The following is a 13,091-nucleotide window of genomic DNA, read 5'->3' as shown; positions in this document are numbered from 1 at the left end:
CTCTTCTCTGGAGTGTACGCTCTTATGGTCAGCAGTATCCTCTCTGTCCTGTAGAGTGTAAGCTCTTATGGTCAGCAGTGTCCTCTCTATACTGTAGAGTGCAAGCTTTATGGTCAGCAGGTTCCTCTTTCTCCTGTAGAGTGTAAACTCTTATGGTCAGCAGAGTCCTCTGTCTCCTGTAGTGTGTAAGCTCTTATGGTCAGTGGGGTCCTCTCTATACTGTAGAGTGTAAGCTCTTATGGTCAGCATTGTACTCTCTATACTGTAGAGTGTAAGCTCTTATGGTCAGCAGGGTCCTCTTTCTCCTGTAGAGTGTAAGCTCTTATGGTCAGTAGGGTCTTCTCTCAATACTGTAGAGTGTAAGCTCTTACGGTCAGCAGGTTCCTCTTTCTCCAGTACAGTGTGTAACAGGGTTACTGGTCCTATAGTCGATGGGAGGTATGTGTCGCAGAGATGGTTATCCTCTGTAATGTAAGCCCGGGAGTAAGCTCCAGTACATGTAGTGCTGGGAGAATATTAGGAGAATATTAGGAGAATATTAGGGCCGGGTTTTACGAGCAGCCGGAGAGAGGGTTGGGTCTGGCTGCTCACATACCTACACTTCTGGGTCTGCTTGTGGATATAAAAGGAGATCAGGAGTCTCATAGGGTGTCTGTGTTTGGGGATTGCTGGACTCTAACAGAGAGGAACTCTGTGTGAAAGTGGACTGTTTATGCCGAGTGGACACGCCCGCAGTGACACGGACTTATTGGGGGTTTTTTTTGTTGTTTTATACCTTTGTGGCCGAAAAGGCTTGCTTTATGTTTCTGCTGAAGCAGGTTATGAGACTTTTAAAATAAACCTGCTGGACTTTTCTAATGAAACCGTTCCTGTCCTTACCTCAACACGCAGCCAAGTGAGTAGCCTTGTTACAAGTGTAAGCTCTTATGGTCAGCATTGTACTCTCTATACTGTAGAGTGTAAGCTCTTATGGTCAAAAGGGTCCTCTGTCTCCTGTAGAGTGTAAGCTCTTATGGTCAGCAGGGTCCTCTGTCTCCTATAGAGTGTAAGCTCTTATGGTCAGGAGGGAGTGTCCTCTCTATACTGTAGAGTGTAAGCTCTTATGGTCAGCAGGGTCCTCTTTCTCCTGTAGAGTGTAAGCTCTTATGGTCAGTGGGGTCATCTCTATACTGTAGAGTGTAAGCTTTTATGGTCAAAAGGGTCCTCTGTCTCCTGTAGAGTGTAAGCTCTTATGCTCAGCAGGGTCTTCTCTCTATACTGTAGAGTGTAAGCTCTTATGGTCAGCAGGTTCCTCGTTCTCCTGTACAGTGTAAGCTCTTATGGTCAGCATTATACTCTCTATACTGTACAGTGTAAGCTCTTATTGTCAGCAGTGTCCTCTCTATACTGTCGAGTGTAAGCTCTTATGGTCAGCAGAGTCCACTGTCTCCTGTAGAGTGTAAGCTCTTATGGTCAGCAGGGTCCACTGTCTCCTGTACAGTGTAAGCTCTTATGGTCAGCATTATACTCTCTATACTGTAGAGTGTAAGCTCTTATTGTCAGCAGTGTCCTCTCTATACTGTCGAGTGTAAGCTCTTATGGTCAGCAGGGTCCACTGTCTCCTGTAGAGTGTAAGCTCTTATGGTCAGCAGGGTCCTCTTTCTCCTGTAGAGTGTAAGCTCTTATGGTCAGCAGGGTCCACTGTCTCCTGTAGAGTGTAAGCTCTTATGGTCAGCGGGGTCCTCTCTATACTGTAGAGTGTAAGCTCTTATGATCAGCAGGGTTCACTGTCTCCTGTAGAGTGTAAGCTCTTATGGTCAGCAGGGTCCTCTTTCGCCTGTAGATCCTTCTGATTAGTGGGATTTTCTCTCTCTCCTTTCCCCCATTTATATTTTCTTAGCAATTACAAGTTTAACCAATATTGGGATTCATGTCAATTTGTTTGCAGTTGTCCATTCGGAGAGTCTTTTAAATCCTCCAGCAGCTCTGCTCCAAGAGAGGCCTGAAAAATTGCTAAAAATATGCTTGACATACACTTCTTGTTTGCATTTAAAAACAACTTTGCGGTTCCTACATTCAGGCTTTTAAATCTTTTTTTATCCTCAGGTTTCCACACGTGGCAAGCATTTAAGAGAAGTGATCGGACCATTTTTCTGCCGTTTTCTACTGTGAAGCCGCTGTATATTTACAATAGAAGTTAATAAGCAAAAAAAAAATAATCACAAAGTCGCCTGGGTGTTTTTACCTAATTTTAGAGTATTATTCCTTACTTAACGGATTGAAAAGAAAACAAGGAAAAAAACTAGCCACAAGAAACACTTAATAAGTTGTTGAAAAAATGTTAAAGGACAACAATTTAGAGGAACCGTTAGCAAAACGCTACGTTATATGTAAAGAAGATGCTAACAAATAAAGTGCGAGGACCAGGAAATGTCAAGAATTGTCACGTACAAGAATTTCGGAAGCGGTTTCCACGGGAAAATCATTTCGTATTTGAACTCTTAATGAAATGCAGTGTGAACTTACCCATGCATTTGAACAGTGCGACTCCAGGACTGAGGCAGAGGAGCTCCTGAGCCCCGCACCACAATGCCGACATCACCGGGGCCGCTCGAAAGAAGAGGACGCTCAGGTACTAGGTAAGCGCTCCTGAGGAGCCGAACATGACATGGAGAATCATTTTAGATGTAAAGGCGATAGTGAGGTAGGAGCGGTATTACTTTACAGAGGACATTATCAGGTAGTGGAGGACATTATGGAAAAAATTGATTGGGACATTATTGGGCAATGTGGGACATGATAGGGCAATGTGGGACATGATAGGGCAATGTGGGACATGATAGGGTAATGGGGGACATGATAGGGCAATGGGGGACATAATAGGGCAATGGGGGACATGATAGGGCAATGGGGGACATGATAGGGCAATGGGGGACATGATAGGCCAATGGGGGACATGATAGGCCAATGGGGGACATGATAGGGCAATGGGGGACATGATAGGGCAATGGGGGACATGATAGGGCAATGTGGGACATGATAGGGCAATGGGGGACATGATAGGGTAATGGGATACATGATAGGGTAATGGGGGACATGATAGGGCAATGGAGGACATGATAGGGCAATGGGGGACATGATAGGTCAATGGGGGACATGATAGGTCAATGGGGGACATGATAGGGCAATGGGGGACATGATAGGGCAATGGGGGACATGATAGGGCAATGGGGGACATGATAGGGCAATGGGGGACATTGTAGGGCATTGGTGGACATTATGGGGCTATAAGTGATATAATGAGGCAATTAGGAAGGAGATTGTGATAGGCGGCATAGTATAATAATGAGTGGGGGGGACTTTATGCAGTGATGTAGTATGTGGGAGATATTATAGAAAGGGCAAGTTTTGGGGGGACATTATGGAAAGGAGCACTTTGTGGGGTGATATTTTGTTCAGGAAGCAATTATCAAGCCCCTCTGATTCCCCTTGTTTCCCCCAGCTAAAATAAAAGACCCTGTATTCACCTCTGGTACTGGCACCATTCCAACGCTGCCAGTAATCGCGATCGCGGCTCACGTTACATTGTCACATCACGGGAGCCCTACGTCCAATCACTGTCAGCTTCTGTCTCCCCACCTTAGGAATGAACAATCATTTGGGGGAACATAGGGACCCAGGATGAGAGACTTTATTAAATAAAGGGGGCCAGGATGGGAGATATTATTACTATATGGGGCCAGAGTGAGGAACATACATTATTGGTTTATGGTGGCAAATGGTAGATATAATTACTGTAGGGGCAAATTAGAGGACATTATTACTGCTGTAATATAATTTAATTTTGCGGATACTATCTTCCATGGAGGAACAAAAGTCTGATGTAGTGTAGAAATTGGGGGAAAAGTGGGGAATGTGCTCTGGGAGTGATCAGCTATAGGTGACTATGTTATTTTCTGTAGAGTCGAGTCATGGCAGGAAGAAGTGATGGCGGTCAGTGCCAGATGAAGAAAATGAATAACTTCAACTAGAGAGGTTACTGGTAAGTCAGTGTATTACATGTACACACATTATACACTATATACAGAGCTCCTATGTTTAGTGTCACTGATTAATGTCACTGGTGATCATTGTATTACCTGTGCACTATATACAGATCTTCGGTGTATAAAGTCACCAGTGATCACTGTACACTTACAATATATACAGAGCGCTTGTCTATAATGGCACTGATGGTAATATTAGTGTTATTAGTATTGTGGTTTTCATTCATGATCATTATTGTAATTTATTTGGGCACTGTATGGTGGTAATATGTGGTCTGGTCACAGTGTGGGGGTATTTCTCTGTTTATGTGGTATTATTTGGTCATTTATGTGCTCTGGTCATAGTGTTGCGGTATTTCTCCCTTGTATGTGGTAATATTCGGTCACTATGTGCTCTGATTATGGTGTGGTGGTATATCTCTCTTGTATGTGGTTGTATTCAGGTACTATGTGGTGGTAATATGTTATTGGTCATGGTATGGTGGTATTTCTCCCTTGTATGTAGTATTATTGGTCTTGGTATAGTGGATTGTGTTGTGTCTGGAGGTCACTTTTTCTATCAATAAAAGGAAGATTATTTCCAGTAGCGATTAAATACATGAACGTTTAACCCCCTCCCTGTCCTGTGACTATTACACTGTAGCAAATATGCGAAGTAATAGCCTATTCTAAGGCCATATGCTCATGTTGAATATATGGTAAGGTGTTAAGGGCACTTTACACGCAGCGATATCGATATCGCTAGCGAGCGTACCCGCCCCCGTCGTTTGTGCGTCACGGGCAAATCGCTGTCCGTGGCGCACAACATTGCTTACACCCGTCACACGTACTTACTTGCCTAGCGACTTCGCTGTGACCGGCGAACCACCTCTTTTCTAAGGGGGCGGTTCGTTCGGCGTCACAGCAGCGTCACTAAGCGGCCGCCCAATAGAAGCGGAGGGGCGGAGATGAGCGGGCCGAACATCCCGCCCACCTCCTTCCTTCCTCGTTGCCGGCGGCCGCAGGTACGGTGATGTTCCTCGTTCCTGCGGTGTCACACGTAGCGATATGAGCTGCCGCAGGAACGACGAACAACCTGCGTCCTGTAACAGCAACGATAATCGGGATTAGAACGACGTGTCAACGATCAACGATTAGGTAAGTAATTTTGATCGTTAACGGTCGTTCGTGCGTTTCACATGCAACAACATCGCTAACAAGGCCGGATGTTCGTCACAAATTCCGTGACCCCAACGACATCTCGTTAGCGATGTTGTTGCGTGTAAAGCCCGCTTTACGGGGAGATTTAGTAAGGTTTTTTTTTTACAGAAATCTGGTGTGTAAACACGTTAAAGAGAACCAACCACCAGGAATTTGCTATATTAAAGGGAACCTGTCAACAGAATTTTCACAATTAAACTAAAATAATCCCCCTCTGCAGCTCCTGGGCTACATTCTAGAAAGGTTCCTCTTGCTGCTGTGCCCCATTTCAGACCTAAATAAAGACTTTATAAAATCTTATCTTATTAAAATCCCTGGCTCTCCAGTTACTGCTGTTGCCCCCGGATTCTTGGGTCAGTGAAGTCCTGGATGGTCCCCTAACTGTGCAGGTATTTGTCAGGCAGCTTGAAGCGTTCACCTAACCTAGGGCCCTGTGCCCCGTCGGTGCTTTGGTTCCAGGGGTACCTTGTCGTACCCTCCCTGGCAGCCACTCTCCTTTGCCAGTCAGGTCACTGCTACACGACACCGTCTCGAGACATATCCATCTCCTACTGACTGAGCTACTGTCTCTCTCCTCCCCCCCCCCCCCCCGGGTTGATGGCTAGTGGACTGGATCGGCTCCACCCCTAAGTGGCCATCCATTGGTTCCCCAACTAGTCAGTCACCCCAGATTGCGCGAGGGAACTGAGGATGTTATGTGTTTTGGTGGTACTGGCACTGGGCTTCCAAGTCCCTGGGGCTAGATCCAGCATCTATGATCGGATGAAGTACCTAGTAGTGCCCCGGGGGGTTCAGGGGCACTACACTTTCCCCCCCTTTCTTTATTTTTATTATGCTACCATTGCTGCTGTTTGGGGCACGTGCACATTGCTACAGTATTCTGTCTTAATTAAAATGGCGCCAGAGTCTGTGCATGCACATACAGCAATCTCCGACGCCATTTTATTGACGACACTACAGTGAAGACTGTGAGAGGCATCAGTGTGTGCGCAATTTTTTTTTTTTTACATCTGCGCATGCGCCCCTGCTGCTCATAGTCTTCACCACAGTGTCTTCAATAAAATGGAGCCAGAGATCGCGGTACGTGCATGCGCGGACTCCAGCACCATTTTAATGAAGACAGAATACTGTGGTAATGGGCATGCGCCGCCAACAACAGCAATGGTGGTGCTGTGCGATATTCAAATAAAGAAAAGGGGGAAAGTGAGGAGGTTGCCGGACGAGGAATAAATGCCAAGGACCCGACCCACAAAGGCTCGCCCCCGCTGCATCTGTCAATCAAAGTGCAGTGCATTTCTAGAACTTTGATTAAAGATATTTCTGCAACCGAGCATCGGATCTTTCTATAACAGATATGCCTGGATTCAGCATCTTACTGCCTGTATGGCGCTGCTTTACTTTATACAGCAAAATCCTGGTGGTTGGCTCTCTTTAATAGGTTGCAATGTTTTCACAACTTGGAAGTTGTGCAAAAACATTGTGATTTTTGGCATTTACACCACCATATCGGCCATCTACACCAATACAAACATAAGATGCGCAGCGCATGGGCGGGAACAGGCGTGGTCATGTCCGCCCATCAGATTCATCATAGGTTACATCACTAAAGATGTGTAACTTACTCCAGAAATGTCCCCAAAGCAGGTGGATTTTTTTTTCCCAAGTAGAGGACATTGAAAGAAGGTTTTAAAATTTATTCTGTTTCTCTATAAATTTGATAATATTTTGTTTACTTCTTTTTATATTAAATAAGTCTGTTATTTTAAGTCTGGATGGTAGAACATGTGAAAGCCATGTCAGGATAGGGGAGTTAGCATGCAAGAAATTTTTTCATCACCTTTTATGAACAATGAAAATGACATGTTTTAATAAAACTCTACCGGTATGTCATCAAATTAAGACTGCAGCTCTACTTTTTGTTAGAATGGCTGCTGTATGTAATCAGCAGCTCATCAGTCAATGTGTGCTGAATAATCTGCAATACAGAAAGGGCAGGATAATTATAAGTCACATACATCTCACCGGCTGGTGAAGAGGAGTCACACTTGGCAGTGACTCGCGCAACCCTTGTATTGTATCACCTGACGCTGTCTGCCGCTCTCCGGACAGGAGCGTCTCCACTACATAGAAATACACGCAGCTAACCTGCTCCTGTCCGGAGAGTGTGCGGCCTCCGCTACATAGAAATACATGCAGCTAACCGGCTCCTGTCCGGAGAGTGTGCGGCCTCCGCTACATAGAAATACATGCAGCTAACCGGCTCCTGTCTGGAGAGTGTGTGGCCTCCACTACATAGAAATACATGCAGCTAACCGGCTCCTGTCCGGAGAGTGTGCGGCCTCCGCTACATAGAAATACATGCAGCTAACCGGCTCCTGTCCGGAGAGTGTGCGGCCTCCACTACATAGAAATACATGCAGCTAACCGGCTCCTGTCTGGAGAGTGTGCGGCCTCCACTACATAGAAATACATGCAGCTAACCGGCTCCTGTTCGGAGAGTGTGCGGCTGTGCCGGGTGATGTGATGCAAGACTCGCACGAGTCACTCGCAAGTATGACTCCGGCCTAAGGCAACTGCCATTTATATATAGAAATTAATGAGCCTCAGAAAAATCTTCTCTGCTCAAAAAAGATTGTTATGCCATAAATATTTGTTTAGTGGGACTTAATCTGTTAAGACCAATAGTAATCTAAACCCCTTCACCCCCAGGCGATTTACCGTTTTTCCTTTTTGCTCCCCTTCTTCTGAGAGCTTTAACTTTTTTATTTTTCCATCAATCTTGCCATATGGGGTTATTTTTTGTGGGACGAGTTCTACTTTTAAAAGAAACCATACGTTTTACCATATAGTTTACAGGAAAATGGCAAAAAAAAAATCCAAGTGAAGAAAAATTGCAAAAGTGCAATTGCACAATTGTTTGGGGGATATTTTATTACCGTGTTCACTATTTGGTAAAACTGATGTGTTGGTGTGATTCCTCAGGTGGGTACGAGTTCGAAGACACCAAACATGTATAGGTTAACTGTTATCTAAGGGGTTAAAGAAATTCAGGCGTTTGTCCAAAAAAAGTGGTGCACTTTTTGCGTCAATTTCTGAAAACCATAGCGTTCTCATTTTTCAGGATTTGGGGCTCAGTGATGGATTATTTTTTGCGCCTCGAGCTGACATTTTATAATGATACCATTTTTGCACAGATGCTACGTTTTGATTTCCTGTTATTGCATTTTGTGCAACATTTGCGGTGACCAAGAAATAAAAATTTGGCGTTTGGAATTTTTTTGACGCTATGCTTTTTTTTTTTTCTTCTTAGTATATTAAAAACAAGTTTATACCATTTTCTGGTTGGTCTCTTACAATTTTTTTTACTTTATGAGAAGCTAAGAGTATTTTTCTTTTTACTCATACCTGGAGAAAACAGAAGGATTAGTTCGGAATAAAAGCGGAAAAAAAATACTTCTAATTACCGCATGTAAAGGGCTCCCTGTCTCGTCAATTCTGCTCTATATTGTGGAACATATAAAAGAAGGAGAGGACATTTCAGACGCTGATGTGAGAGGAAATAATTTGGCGTTACAAAAATAACAAACTATCCTGCCAGAGTTTATTCCTGACTAGCATTTCAGCTCCAAATTCTAAATCACACAGGCACTTTACATGTCAGGAGAGCAGAATTTCTCCTAACAGAAGCTTAGAGCATCGAAAAAGAATTATAAAACTCGTAAAAGGTCCAGCGACATCCTTGACTGTCTAATATCAACATTCAAGACTTTCACTTCCACCCTTTCTCCGGGTCCCAGTCCAAGACTTCTCCTTCTCTTCTCCTTGGAAAGTTTGTCTTCTGTTCTATATCGCATTGGAATTAACCCGGCTTTGCCCACACCGATGTCAACAAAGACGCCGAACAATGTGGCGTTTTCCACTTTCCCGGTTAGAATAGTCCCCAGCTTCAAATCTTCGAGGCAAACTATATTAGTCTTGAAATCAGTTTTGTCAAATTCTGTACGCATGTCATAACCTTCAGGCTGGCAGAAACCATCAATTATGAGCTGCAAAGTGAGCACTGTCGTTTTAACTTTTTCAGCTACTTTATCAATTCCTTCTTGTTGGATGTATCCGTTGATTTGCTTTTGTATTTTCTCTGAACCTATATCGTCTGTACTTCCACCTACAAATGCCAGAAACCTCATTGCTATGTCGTAGGACTCGGGGTGAATGCACGTCTGATCCAGCGGGTCTGGCTTGGCAGCACCTGTCTGCGCGGATTTTGCTGTCTTTTTGCCTTTTTTAGGTCCTGTGACCTCCGTAACTTTCACGTTTGATCCCTGGCCTCCTGATTGGTCCCGGAGCAGGTTCCTGACATATTCCTGATTAACTCTAATGAAGCCGGCACATTGCTGGAAGGTCTTCGGACCCAGCCCTTTGACACACTTTAGCTGCTCTCTGGTAATAAAAGGTCCATTCTTCTCTCTCCACTCAATTACGTTTTTGGCCCTAACAGAATTCAACCCGGCAATATGCCTTAATAATATTTCGGAGCAGATGTTTATATCCACCCCCACCAAGCTGACGCACTTTTCCACCACACTGTCCAGGGTGCCTTTCAGCAGCACCTGCGAGACGTCGTGCTGGTACATGCCGACGCCAATGTGTTTGGGCTCAATTTTCACCAGCTCAGATAAGGGGTCTTGTACACGTCTTGCAATGGAAACTGCACTCCGCAGATTAGGGTCCAGATCTGGCATCTCTTTGGCAGCTTCGGGGCTCACACTGTAGATTGACGCTCCGGCTTCATTGGTAATGCAGTAGACGACACTGAGTGGTGCAAAAAACTTCCTTTGGATGAGAGTATCTTTCCATTTCCCTACACGCTGTTCCATTTCCAATAGCGATGGTATAACAGTTGAAATTCAGCAAAAGTTTTCTAATTGTTTCGGCTTCTTGCATGCTGCGCCCATGTCCTGTGTGTAAATACACAATATCTGTATGAAGAATTTAATTTGTGGCGGAAATGATGGCCAGCTTACAGCCATGCTTATATCCAGGATCAATGCCCATTATTGTTCGCCCTCGAACTGGATTTGCAAGGAGCAACTGGTGCAGGTTTCTTCCAAACATCATGATGGATTCCTTTTCTGCATCCGAGGTCAACTTCGAGCGGTATTCTCTGCAGAGAAGAGGATAAATCAGACGTTTGTAGGAGTCTTCTACAGAGTTGTGGAGTATTTTCATCAGCTCGGTTTGCAAGACCCGCTTTGGCCTCCACCTTTCATTCACACACCACCGACAGAAAGCATCCTTCACCCTGTCAGGAACATTGACCTTTACTGTCAGGACTTTCAGATGTTCCCCACGGTTAATGGCCAGAATCTGGTGGTGCTGGATTCTATTTATATTGCAGGTGAAGCTGTGATATAAATGGAATTTGTCGACGTCTTTCACGTTTCCTTCCTTCTCTTTTCCTGTTGATTTAGCCAGGGCAGACTGGAGGGTGACGTAATTCTGTTTGCAGAGGTTTCTGATGTGTTCTAATGAGTCCTTATCTTTGGCGATCATGTCTGGTGAGATGTGTTGCACTCCCGCCTCGATATCCGAAAGTTTTGAAAGGCCTTCTGTGTTAGGTTTTATGTACATGTGAAGGTTTAGTTGCTGCGGAGCTTCAAGCAGCGCTTTGGCTGCAGCTTCCAGCCCCAGTTGCCTGGCTCTCTGGGCTTTGGTGCCTTTGCTTCCAGTTTTGTACGTGCTCGATTTCATCCATGGTCCTGCAGTTCAGCATGGCGGTGTGTAGACCTGAGTGCAGCTTCCCTTCCTTCTTCAGTTTCTCTACCAGATTGTGGGCTTTTTTTGCAACAGACCGTAATTCCTCTAAGCCTTGCTGTACTTCTCTCAAGGCGTCTGCATCCAGATTGTTAATGAGCTCCTTCCTGTACCGAGCGATGAAGGGGATGGTGTTCTCATCCTGGAAGAACTGGATCAGGTTGGAGCAAACCCAGGGTTCAACATTTGTCCTCTCTGATAAAACGTCAGCAATGTTCCAGTTCATGTCACTGCTCTGAGAGGCAGAGCTGCTGGCCTTATACTTCACCGGCTTCCCGGCAGGATCAGAGGACGTTCTCATTTTCTTCAGCGGTGGACCACCGAACGTGAAGTCATCTGACGGCTCTTCTTCCTCCGCCTTGGAAGGAAACTCATTATTCACGCTCATTCCCATGTCCTGGCTGCTAGTAGAGGGGAAGTCTTCAATGCCGACACTTCTCCGCTTTGTCTTTACCGAAAGCAGACGCGGAGATTTAGCAGTCTGTTTTTTGGAGCTTTTTAGGTTTAATTTTGGTGACTTTTCCATTTTAATGGGTTTATCAAAAGATATTGTCTCTTGTTTACTTGAAGGATCTGACATATTATCTTCATTATCCTGAGAAATGGCTTCTTGTGCAGCACTGGATGCCTTGGCTTTTTTTTTTTGCAGGAGCTTTTCTTGGTTTTGGGGCAGCGGCAGTCTTCGGTTTTGCAGCAGTTTTCTTTACAGCCGTGGTTTGTTTTTTTGGGACTTTTTTCTCTGGCATCCATTCGTCCTCATCTGTTGACAGTTCTTCTGAATCTGACATTTCGCTCAGAAAGGACAGCTCCGGTTTAGGGACCACGGTGGTTTTTCTTGCCCTTTTGGGAAGTTCAGACATCTTTACTACTTTACTGTGCCAGCAGTGGACGTGTTCAGCACTTGACCTCAATGCACAGGGAACACGTACAGCCCGGGAAGCAGTTCTTCAATTTTCCAGCGCTTTCCTGAACCCCGCCTCCTTCTACCGACGCTACGCTTTTTAACAATCAGATTAATTGACTTTATATTTTGATAGATCGGGGATTTCTGAATGTGGCGATACTAAATACATGTATATATTTTTTTTAACCCTTTAATTTTCAATGGGGCGAACAGGGGGTGATTTGATCTTTTAGGATTTTTTTTTAAACTTTTTTTAAGTTTTTTTTTTAATTTTACTAGTCTCTCTAGGGGACTATAAGGATCAGCAGTCTGATCGCTCATTTATTTCTGTAGATCAGAGCAGCATTGCTCTGATCTGAAGAAAAGCAGCTCTCCTCTCACACATGGCGCTCTGCCGGGTGTAAAAGGAACTGAGTCATGATAGCTACAGGAGTCGTCACATGACCCTGTGCTACCATGGCAACCATCGGATCCACATGATCACATCACGTGACTTCCGATGGCACCGGGTAAGTTAATGCTTACCGTGGCTGGGATGTACACCACGCTGTCACATTTTGACAACGCGGTGCAAGGGATTAATAGGCGTGAGTGGAGTGTGTATCCACTTGTGCCTGATAGCCGCACATGTCAGTTGTTCAAGCCGGCAACTGGGAGTGAGTATACCGACATAAGGCAGGACGTACCCAGTACGTCCAATGTCGGTAAGAGGTTAAAAAAAATTTTCCAGCAGAGAAGTCTAAAGGGAAAAAGGTTTCTCATTGTGGAGTGAGCTATATCAGTATAAGGAGACTTGTAGGCCATGCAATGCTATTTTTCACTTTAAATATGCAAATAGAAAGGAACAAAATGAGATCTTGAGCTCCACCTATTAAGCTGACACTGAACAAACTGTGATGACTCTGATGGAAAATACTGATGAAACTCGGATCAACCACTGAGGACTCTCAGTTCTTTTAAACAATTTTTTTCTATCTCCTGGCTAACACGGTACAAAGATATATTTTACCTGGATGAAATTCGGAGAGTATTTGTGTATGAGAAAAATCACTGACGTGTGAAGAAGAAATAAGATGCATCAAATCTGTTGCAGGTCGATGACTCTTGATATATTTCGCACATCTCAGGCAGCGTTCACACCAGTGACT

At 44.6% G+C, this 13,091-nt stretch overlaps 1 pseudogene; it reads right to left on the bottom strand.

Moving 5' to 3' along the window:
• Positions 1-8,932: 8,932 nt before the first annotated feature.
• LOC142249423 (S1 RNA-binding domain-containing protein 1 pseudogene) lies at positions 8,933-12,017 on the bottom strand (annotated as a pseudogene).
• Positions 12,018-13,091: the final 1,074 nt, after the last annotated feature.

The sequence above is a fragment of the Anomaloglossus baeobatrachus genome, chromosome 8, assembly GCF_048569485.1.
Source record: "Anomaloglossus baeobatrachus isolate aAnoBae1 chromosome 8, aAnoBae1.hap1, whole genome shotgun sequence".
Lineage (NCBI taxonomy): Eukaryota > Metazoa > Chordata > Amphibia > Anura > Aromobatidae > Anomaloglossus > Anomaloglossus baeobatrachus.
The sequence above is the reverse complement of the archived record's forward strand: the minus strand, read 5'-3'. Positions and strand labels throughout refer to the sequence as shown.